We start from the raw sequence: 11,345 nt of genomic DNA on the forward strand, positions 1-11,345 counted from the left end.
ATCAGATCCACACAGTCAAGAAAGAAGAAAGGGTACAACTGTCACATCCAGTACCCCAATCAGAATTTCAAGTGCCAAAACGAAGAAACTTTCAGAAAGTCAAAAGTTGATTTAAGAATTCAAAGCTCAAAATGAAGATACAAATCCAAGTTCAATCAAAATCAAAAGCCGCCTCAAAGTCAAATCTGGCGAATGAAGAACTGTGTGATATGATACTTGTGGCTCTCGAAAAAGTGAAAGCATAGGAGCTGGGCCCCTTCGGGTGGGCTCACTGTTTCAGCGAAAGCTGATTCGCCGTGATGGGTTCTTAAGGATGCGTCGATTCTGATTTTTGACCATCTGGTCTTAAGGACATGAGATCCGGACCGTGTTATTTTCGCCCATAAAGCTAATTAAGGTATGAAGTTTAAATAAAACTATGGTTGGATTATTGGGTTACACCGTTTAGGGTCTTCCTCACTTTGGGAGTCTGTGATATGTGGAAGGTAGCAGGATGGTCGCTTAGGTATTAATGATTGGAGCCCCACTGATGTAAGGTCTGATCGTATATGTCCATATTTATAAAAATAAATAAAAAAAGATTACTTGTGTTCTTAAATTTTTCTTTGGTTCATTTTTGTCCTTAAGTATCCTTTGTACATACGTTTCTTTTTCATGGTTTTCATTGCATGCATTCATTCCTAGCCTTTAGGATCTTTCTGTCCCTTTTTGTTCTATGTTCCTTTTTGTCATCTAGAAATCGTCCTGTTTCGTCTGATTCTTGTTCTTCCTTGAGGACAAGAAAGGTCTAAGCTTGGGGAGATTTGTTAGGTGCATTTTGTGCACCTTTTTGCACACCTTTTAGTCCCATTTCATGCATCTATTTAGCATAAATGTTCTTCCTTTTTCTTGCATTTCATCATATTCATGTTAGTCTCTAGAACAACCTTATTTGCACACTTTCATGTCTTTTTCAGGTAAACCGGAGCTTGGAATGCGCTTTGGGAGGTGCCGGGAAGCATTGGTAAAGATTTCGGGATGATCGGGCGAAGAAAGAAAAAGTTGAAAAAATCAAGTTGGGAGTCGGAGTCAGAAGGGTACACGGGCCGTGTTCGACCCAAGAAAACTAACTTTTGGCAGTTTTTCTATTTTTCATATTACGGGAAATTGGGTCATTTGGGCACACACACAACATATCAGAACATATTTTGAGAAGGGAATTCGAAGGTTATTGCAAGGGATTGATCTATAATCATTTGGAAACATTATTTCTAGCATTTTGGAAGTTGTAATCACACATCTTTCCATCTTTTGTTCTTGTGATTTGTTCTTAGTCATGTGTGGCTAAGAAACCCTAGTTTCTAGTTCTTGTTCAAAACATGTTGATTGCTTGACTTGAAGCATATGATTTGATGTTTGATTTGTGATTCTATTCTAGTGATTATGTTTTTGTTTAAACTAGAACCCTTAAATTTGATTTGTGTTTGATTGGCCACTTTCATGAATTGAATTTTTGTGCAGTTAATTACTTTTAGGGCACCTAATCGTTCTATTAAGTTAATAATTGGTAACAAGCAATAAGTTTTCTTATTGTAAAACATATATCACATGTTTTCACACTTCCGAGCGTATGAGAAGAAATGAACATTGTTGGGAAGCTTGTATAAAACTTAATGCAGTTTTTCAATACAATCTAAGAGCGTGTTTAGGTTGAATTAGCAAAGCTAGGTCTAGTCAAAGAGCGTGTTTTGGTTAGATAATTTGGCAAGCGAGAGGTGTTAGAGCGTGTTAATATCTTTCAGTACCAACTTAGAATAGCAATCTTGAATTACATCAAGTCATAATCAAGTTGAACAACAACATTGAGAACTTGAATTGGAAGCACTTTCACAACTTGTTTACAAATCTATTTCATTTTCTGCATGTTTCAAAGTTGATTGTTATTTTCATTATTTGACCTTTGCAAACAAACCCCCCTTTGTGACCAAAGTACCTTACGCAAAGAGGTATAGACTTTTATCCCGTGTCTCTGTGGTTCGACCCTGCTTGCCTTGTACTACCTTTTTAGTGCATTAAAGCAGTGTATTTGGAGTCTGTTGTACCCCTATTATTTGTTGGGTTTGACACGCCTAACAAGAAATGTGCACACTACTTGCCTCGAGGTAACAGAGTAAAAGGTAATGAAATCAATTTATTTTCTTTTCACTATTTAGAAATCAATAGCATTTTGGTAGACTAAAAGGCAATGAAATCAATTAATTTCTTGTTTATGATGCTAACTTAAGAAAAAATTGTTTTGATAAGATTCTAACAAAATGTCTGTGATATATTTTGTCAAGATGTTTTTTTTATTCTGTTAGAATAGTGGATGTAAAGTGGTCAAATATGGTTATTGTAATTTAGTATTCTATAAAAATATGTAAATGGTTGTGTCGTTGTGGTCATGCACAATTGAATGTCTCTTAATAATGTTTTTGATATGTTAGAATGGTATCTCCTTAATGGTGTCTGCAAAGGTTATAAAAATGGTTTTCAATTTTTCAATCTGTTAGAATGATTTCCGTAAAGGTTGTAAAGACGGTTTTTGTAGTAGGAAAATTTAGTATTCTATTAGAATATTAAAACCATCCTATTAGAATGTATTGGTAATGTATATTAAGAATAATACATTAAGAATAAGTATTAGTCTGATAGAATGGTGACTGGGTAATGGTCTAAAGTTTGATATTTGTTGTATGACTATGCAATTATGATAATCTAGTAGAATGAATGAATTTTTTTACATTCAACTAGAATGAACGTCACTTATTCTAACAGAATATGATTTCATCAGCATCAATTTAACAAAATGAATTAATAATGTCTACTCCATCCTATCAAAATTTATAGTTTTTATTTTCTTATAATACACTGAATGTTTTAATCTTTGAAAGTTGATTATGTTTTCTTTGTAGATTTAGGTTTTGAAGAGGCTGCCATTGATGTGGAAAAGAAGGAAAACATGGAGAACGAGAGTATTCTAGCAGAATGTATTATGCCATAATGTATAAAATGTTTATTAACAATAATATTCTTTCAGAATGAATTAGTATTTTTGTTAGATTTTGATGTTTTTTTTTCTTTATTTAACCATTCTTAGTTTTAGTCTCTAAAAATAAATGTTATGCTTAAACCATTATTAGTCATATTTTTTCAGAATGAATGTAATAATTGTTTAGTCTTATTCTTTACGAATTAATGTAATTAGTGATTCTTAAAGAATAAAATTTGTAATCTTTAGAAAATGTTATTCTTGATAATATTTTGTATAAATCTTTAAGCATGTTAATTATAAAAAATATATTGTAATGAACCATATTCTGCAAGAATAAAATCGAAAATATATTTACTAGTTTATGTTTGACTCTGTCATTATGACAGAATAAAATCGGTTAGTATTACAAATTATAATAGAATTAAATTTGAATTAATTTAAAAAATTCAGATTTAAAAAAAAATTAATTATCCCTTAAAATCCGCAAATTTCCTTTTTTAATATAGGTTAATTGACCAAAACACCCTTCTGTTGAAATTTGTGTGATTATATAGTACATGTTACCCTATTGTAATATCGTAGACCTTCAGATCATGACCATTGGTTTTTTTCATCCATTGGTCCAGAATTGTGCTTACGGGCACACACTAGATGTAAGAAACAAAATAACCTAGCTATATATATATATATATATATATATATATATATATATATATATATATATATATCATACTATATTATAAATGAAGCATTTTTTCTTTCACCAAATTCATTTGAAACTCCCAACTTTTCATATTTCCATACAATATGCTTAATTTATTAACTTAAATATGCTTTTAGTTGTAAACATTCTCATAAATGAAAGAATTTGTGACTTATCAATATGATATACTTAATTTGTTAACTTCGATATATAGTTAAATAAATAACCTACATTAATATATCAAATAAGCTTACAATTTTAGTGTAAAATTTAAAACCTAAAAGTAAAATATCAAAGAATGTTTTTATAAAGGAAACATTTTTTCTTTCACCACATTCATTTGAAACTCTCAACTTTTCATATTTCCATACAATATGCTTAATTTATTAACTTAAATATGCTTTTAGTTGTAAACATTATCATAAATGGAAGAATTTGTGACTTATCAATATGATATACTTAATTTGTTAACTTCAATATATAGTTAAATAAATAACCTACATTAATATATCAAATAAGCTTAAAATTTTAGTGTAAAATTTAAAACCTAAAGTAAAATATCAAAGAATGTTTAAAAAAAATTCAATATATATTTTTTAACATAGTTAAAAGGAAAATATTAAATATAACAATAATAAAAGAACCTAAATTGATGAATCGAATTAACTAAAAGGCGTCTGAAAACTATATTCTAACAATATATTTTTAACCTACGCCGCGCAACGCGCGAGAATTCGTCTAGTATCATTATAAAGGAAACATTTTTCCTTTCACCACATTCATTTGAAACTCTCATTTATTTTTCTTTTCACCACATTCATTTGAAACTCCCATGACTTTTCAATTTCTTTATAATAATGATTATAAGCTGGTTAATAAGGTTAAATAAATATAAAGTCTAAAGTGTAATCATATATAAACTAAATTTTAATATTAAAAGATTATATTTTCTTCTACTTATAAAGTTATGTTTTTAACTTTTAACATATTATATACTTAATTTATTAGGTCTAATATGTTGTTGTATGTAAACCATTATCATTTTAAAGTTACAACTTTTGAACAATTTGTATAAAATACTTAAATTGTTAATTTAAATATAACTTTACAGGGTCAACTTAAATATAAATTTTAGTTCACCTTAAACAACCTAAAAAATATTTTGTAAATAGTTAAAATAACATGTATATGCACCTATGTATGTTACAGATTTATAATTAAATATCCTTATGTTTAATAATTGAAGGGATTAAAATGATGCATCAAAAGCAATTATTTAGACGAATATAATAATAATAATAATAAATACATATTTTCAAGTACCACATTCATTTGAAACTCACACTACAACTCAAAAGTTTTATAATTTATGTATATTTATTAGTTACAACTAAAGAGTTTTTAACTTATGATTATTAATTAACAATCACTAATAACTTTTTATTTTCATTTCTTTTATAAGGTTGTAAAGTTTTGATCATTAAAAACATTAATTTATTTGAAGAGATTTGTGATTTAAATATGAAGAGTTAACATAAATGTTATAATAGATATTTTAGTGTTTTTATGTTATTAAAAGTTGTAGTGTTTAGTTTTTATATTTTTTATTATTCGTTGTATATATATATTTTTTCATACAAATGTTAAAATAAATGTTTTTCTATTTTTATGTGACTAAAAGTTCTACTTCGTATTTTTGTTCGTACATTTTGTTATCCGTTATATTATCATTCGTTTAATATATAATTTACATAAATTTAAACGGTTTATAAAATTATCAAATAATTGTATATATCACAATGACTTAAAAATTAAAACTATAATTTTTAATAAAACTAATATCTTAACTATATGTTTGCTTTACTACTAACATTTTTGTTTCAAAATATAAATATTAAATAATAATTTGGTAAAAGTTATTATTTTAACTATATAATTATATTCTCGAGCAACGCACGGGGATTCGTCTAGTATATATATATTCACATACACATACACATAATCATTCATATACACGTATAAACATTAATCGCTTTCGCTTCAATTTTTCAAAATTGATTATACATTAACTACTTTATTTCCACCAAATTATACGTATCGTGTATGTGTGGTAAACGTCGTTAATTAAATAGTCCACTTAAAGCACATGTCAGCAATAACGATTTTTGTTGTAAATAAAAAGGATATTGTTATTTTATTATATTAACTCATATTTATAAATAAATTCATACGTTAAATTATACTTAATTTATGGCTAAACAAAATGTATAAAATATACGTTAGATCATTAACAATGTTTAAATTACTGAATTAAATATTTAATTTTTTGCAATACCATTAGACAAATAACCCTTAAAGAACTTACAAATTGTAAATGAGTAATTAATAAAATAACATTTTTTTAATTAGATGATAACTTAGTGTTAATCTTGATTATATAAAAATAACTACCAAATGTTGAAATATTATAAATGCTTTAAAATCAATTCATTAGTTGATTACGTATACAAGATAATCTTTTCTTTTTTATAAGTATTAGTATTATTGTTTTAAAAATATTATTGTGTAAGCTACGGAAAACCGACGGAACAAGATAATTCCAAAATTTTCATTGCCCTCCAAAATTTTCATTACCCGCTTCCCCCAAATATTTGCTAGGTTTTATTTCCCTCCGACTTAAAGCGTCCCGCTCCCGCCTCCCACCTCCTTCTTTTTCGGCCTCCGTTCATCTTCCTTATATCTCACGTCGCTCCTCCGCCTTCTCCTTGTTTCTCATATGCCATCGTCATCACCGATTCAGCATCCACCATCGGTCCACCTTGATGCCACCGCTACACATAAGCTCCGCTTCACTGAAAACCACCCTCACCGGTCCACATTGTCGCTGCCACCATCGATTGAAGAAGCAGAATCTCACCAGTTTCGAGTTTTGACCACCACATCGTTGTTGCTCTCCTCCCGCTGCCATTCTTCGCCTTCTCCGCCTCCCCCCACTCGATTTTCTCTTCTTTCTTTGAAGAAGGTAAACCTTCAAGTTTTGGCATTAATCTAGGAATTGAATCCGGTTATAAGGGTGCAAAACAAGACTAGGAACGTTGATTTTTGTTGCTCTTCATAGCCTAGCGACGTTGTTGTTCATGGGTGTTTGAATACACGCTTAAATTGATTATTGCTCCCTACATTCTCAAATAATTAGGTTTGAGTGTTTGGTATGTTTTTGATTTAATTTCTGATTAATTACAGTCAAATAGTTAGGTTTGAGCATTTGGTATGGTTTTGGTAAATACAACGATGATAGCAACAAGTTATATGAAATTTGCTACAGGAAAGCTCCAAGCTCCAAACCTGAAGTTTTCTACTCTTCTTGCTTGTAAATGGGTAGAGAGATAAAGGGAGCTAGGTCGTATGGGCTTGCATTTCTGCAGGTATTAATTACATCATACTATTATTTTTTTTGCTTTCCAAAAAAATGGAAAAGAAATGTTTCTTTATGGTTGGTTATATCTGAGTTCTTTCATTACTTGGTTTAGTAACATGAGGTTGCAAATTGAAGAATGAAATGTGGAAAAAAAAAACGAAAGCTAAGGAGAATATAATACACAAATAAAGAAGGTTTGCTCCTTATAGGGGGCAAATGATGAGGAAACAGATGATTTGGATTTAATCAAATTCATATCTTGAAAACACGGGAGATTACAATGATGCGTTTATGTGCAACAAAGTTACTATTTTGACTTGAACTAAGCAACAAAACTGGGCTTATCAAATGCAAATGAAGTTGGTATATCTCTATCCTTAAAACCTATAATTTTGATTCTATTTTAGTTGGTGCTTACCCTAAGAATCCACACTTTCTTGATGCAATTGTTTAAGAGTTCTTAGCAATCTTCTTCTATATCACCTAATAATATACCAATTCAGCATCAAGATGTCATTTTTTTAGGGTTGCCATCTTTTCTGTATTTTAATCAAAGAATGATTTGGGATTGTGTTTATAGTTGCATTGTTTAATCATTTAATCATGAGCTAAAGTTAAAAAAAAAACCATATTTTTTTGCATCTACTCGTTTAATTTTGTTTCTGTAACTATAACTTGTAGGGACATTTTGAAAGCTGTGTGGGTGGTTTATGGTGATGTAAACCATGAACCTCTCAAACCAACTATGTTGTTCTCATCACCAATTCCACAACCGAAGGCTTTGAAGCTACTATTTCTAAAGACCATCAAACTTTTGAGCGTGCTCTACGTGTGTTGTAAGTGTGTGTCTAAGTGTTTTGTCTGTTTGAGTGTTTTGTGTCATTGTGTGTGTATGTGGTGTTTTGTGTCATTGTGTGTGTATGTGGTGCTAAATGCAAGAATTTGCGATGTATTTACATTTATTGTTTTAATAGGTAAATGTATTGTTTTTTTTAGAATAGATAAATGTATTGGATTTGATTATATTATAGATTAATGATTAATGATTGGATTTGTATAATTAATGTATTGGATTACTGTTTTTTTTTTTTTAAATAAAAAGCATTTAGTGACGGAATACTGACATAAAACCCGTTGGTAATATGTGATGTCGGTAATCCGTCGATAGAAAGTCAATTTCAGTTAAAGTCAAACTCCGTTGCTATGTCGTAGGAAATCCGTCGGTAAATGATTTTGTAGGTATTCTGTCAGTAATTACTGACGGAAAAAAGCCGTTGGTATTCTGTAGCTAATCCGTCGGTACTATAATCTGTCGCAATTCCATCGCTATTGTTTTCGGTAGGTATTCTGTCGGTAAATTACCTACGGAAAAGTGTCGAGCGATTATGCTACGGCACACATTTCGTCACAATTCCGTAGGTAAACCCGTATACCTACGGATCTTGCTGTAGGTATTTTGAGATTTTCTAGTAGTGATCTTCCTTCTTAAGGAACTTGGATGAGTAAAATTGACCCACTTCCTTCGGATTTCCCTTTTTGGAGAAATGGTATTTGGTTTCACGGTTCTCTGATTTCTCTATTCGACCAACTTCCTTTGTGTTCCTCCCATTGCCATCTCTTTCTCAACTGATTCCGGGACAGTTGATGTACCACCGTTGTGCCTACATAAATCTTTTGTGAGCTATCGTTAGCTATCGTTTGAGAAACAGCTGTTTTTAGGGCTTGTTTTGATTTTGCGGTGTGTTTCTATTTCTCTCATTCATCCCCTAATTTATTAATAAGGTAAGTTTTCTTTTCTCTTGCTTGGAAACCAAATAAAAATTAGATGGAAACTTATCTTAATTGAACACCGTTCCTACGTTGATTCAAGTTTGATTCTGTGGAATTAAAATTTTACTAGCAGGATTGAAAGCTTCAGAATAACTGGATTCCTTATCATACATTTGGTGTCGAATTTTACACAGGTGCGATGATTTCATCTTCAAAACTTTTAATTTTGTCATTTTCAAATTGATTAATAACAATTAATAATTAGTGTTGCCTTGTTGATGGGAACTTTTAGGTAAGTTTAATACATTTTTTTGCTTAGTTCGTTATTGGTGGTCCTTTTTTTTTTTACTGTAATATGGTTTGGAATTTTACATTTATGGTGAAACTTGACACCCCTTAAATTTTATGTTGCCTACAAAGTAGGTTAGATATATGCTTATTCATTTTCTACAATCTCTTTTATTTGTTTGAATGAAGCGTGCCATATATTCTGTTAATCTTAATTTTCTGGCTGTGACTATAAAGTTTACCTACATGTAAAGGTTCGTCAAACAATATATGTGTAATAATTTGGTTTCATTCTTCTCTAATAGGAATGAACTGCTACTTTATTTCTCCAGATTCAACCGTTGGTTCATTTCAACAGGTAATTTTCCTCTCTCTAAATTTTATGTATCCTCCATGTCATTCATATCCGAGACTCCATCGACTTTCACAACATTGTATGTGTCGACTTTTTCTATTTGGTATGTTGCTAAGATTGGTACCAGGGGATTAACTTGTTGATAGGAAAGATGAATTTCGTTATCTTTTTTGGGGTTAACATTGAAAACATGGGAATCATTTAAATTCATACTAAAATTAGATGGAAAGCCGAGAAGTTAATCAGATGGATGGGTTGATTTGTGATAATGTTCTGAACATGAGACATTCCCTTATGTTTCTCTTGGTATCGAGCCAGCTTATTAACAATAAAATCTAAACTAAATGGCTAAACTGCAACAGCAACCACAACTGATAACTACTAAACGAAAATTGCATACGTCTACAACGTGTTAGTGAAAATTGAAGCCGACTTAGTAAATTACTACAAAGGAATGAAGGCTTTTTGAATCACCATGAAGAACTTACGTTATTGAGAAAAAGTGATAAAGTAGATACTAATAAAAAGTGAAACCGGTAGACATATCTACTTTCATGGACGGTTTCTAACTGTTTGATGTTTTACTCTTTTTATTGGAATCACCAACTCGTCCTGGATTTTGTTTACATATTGCTTAAAGCCATCCCGGTGAGCCTCTGTTTTTTGATATTTGTTTATGATAATCGCACTGGATTGTGTTGTTTGTATGTGGAAATAGGCAAGTGATGTAGTACTAAGTGGTGTTTCTTGGAATGCATAGTAGGTATTTGATACAATACACCCCAAAAATGATCTGCTATGCTCGACTGATTTGTATAGCCGTTGGTTTGAAATTCCTTTTTGATAATCAAATTATCCACAGAGATCTAAAACTATAGATTTCCTACTCTCTTCAAATAAGGAAAATTCAACATTGAAGATTGCATATTCAGGTTTTGCAAGATAAAGTAATTCAAGTTTTATATATAACCATGAGCCATGCCTTAAAGCTTGGATACAAAAATAAAATATCATATATGACCCTATATTTTAGTTTTATAGACCTGCCAAATCTTTCAATAGGAATATACAATGCAGAAGTCGCAAGCAGATTGAGATCCTTTCTTGTTGCATGCCCACTAACGGCTCCTTGTTTTCATGTTACAGAGCTTGTAACTGCAACTGCTGATTTCCAAAAGGATCTTCCTTCTTGTATACACTAATTCAATATCTTTTTTATATCATGTTAAAAATAGGCTTGATGCAAATAATTGTTTCGTTTGTATATCATGATATGGATTCCAAGATGATCGCTGTCTCTCCTGGAGACATGTAAGATGGATATGGTATGTACCTTTTTTGTTTTTTTTTTTTTTTTTCTAAATTTCAACTTTTTTTGTTTTCGGAGTTTCGTAAGTAGCTAAATATAACATCATACTTTAAATTTATTTAATATTAAAACATCGTGTTTTGAAAAGTGTATGTAATAACAAAAAAAGAATAATCTAAAATGCATTATTGTAATAGAAAGAAGTGAAAGTAGCATTCTATAATAGTGAAGTAAATGAAAGTACATTGTTATTTTCTTTACATTTACAGCTTTCTTTAACTGAATAATTGAATGTATGTAAATAGCGGTGCATCCAAGATTTGGTTCATTAGAGCCACAACACTACTAAAAAACCGAGGCATTACCGACGAATAAAAATTTGTCGAAAGTACAAACGGATTTTCAATGAATAGGAGTTAGCATAGTAAATGCATAACAACCCCCCCCCCCCCCCCCTAGAGTATTGAAGGTCTTACATACTTTATGTTA

General features: G+C 30.4%; 1 long non-coding RNA gene across 2 annotated transcripts; it reads left to right on the forward strand.

The window, feature by feature from the left end:
• The first annotated feature begins 6,318 nt into the window (after positions 1-6,318).
• LOC145105016 (uncharacterized) lies at positions 6,319-8,132 on the forward strand. 2 transcript variants are annotated; one of them, XR_013707204.1, is made up of 4 exons: positions 6,319-6,925; positions 7,042-7,141; positions 7,247-7,497; positions 7,816-8,132. It is a non-coding gene; the product is annotated as an uncharacterized LOC145105016 (long non-coding RNA). The 2 variants fall into 2 exon arrangements; XR_013707205.1 differs by having other exon boundaries at positions 6,320-6,738.
• The last annotated feature ends 3,213 nt before the right edge of the window (positions 8,133-11,345 follow it).

Source organism: Lactuca virosa, chromosome 1 (assembly GCF_052849685.1).
Source record: "Lactuca virosa cultivar CGN04683 chromosome 1, Lactuca_virosa_CGN04683_v6, whole genome shotgun sequence".
NCBI classification, from domain to species: Eukaryota; Viridiplantae; Streptophyta; class Magnoliopsida; order Asterales; family Asteraceae; genus Lactuca; species Lactuca virosa.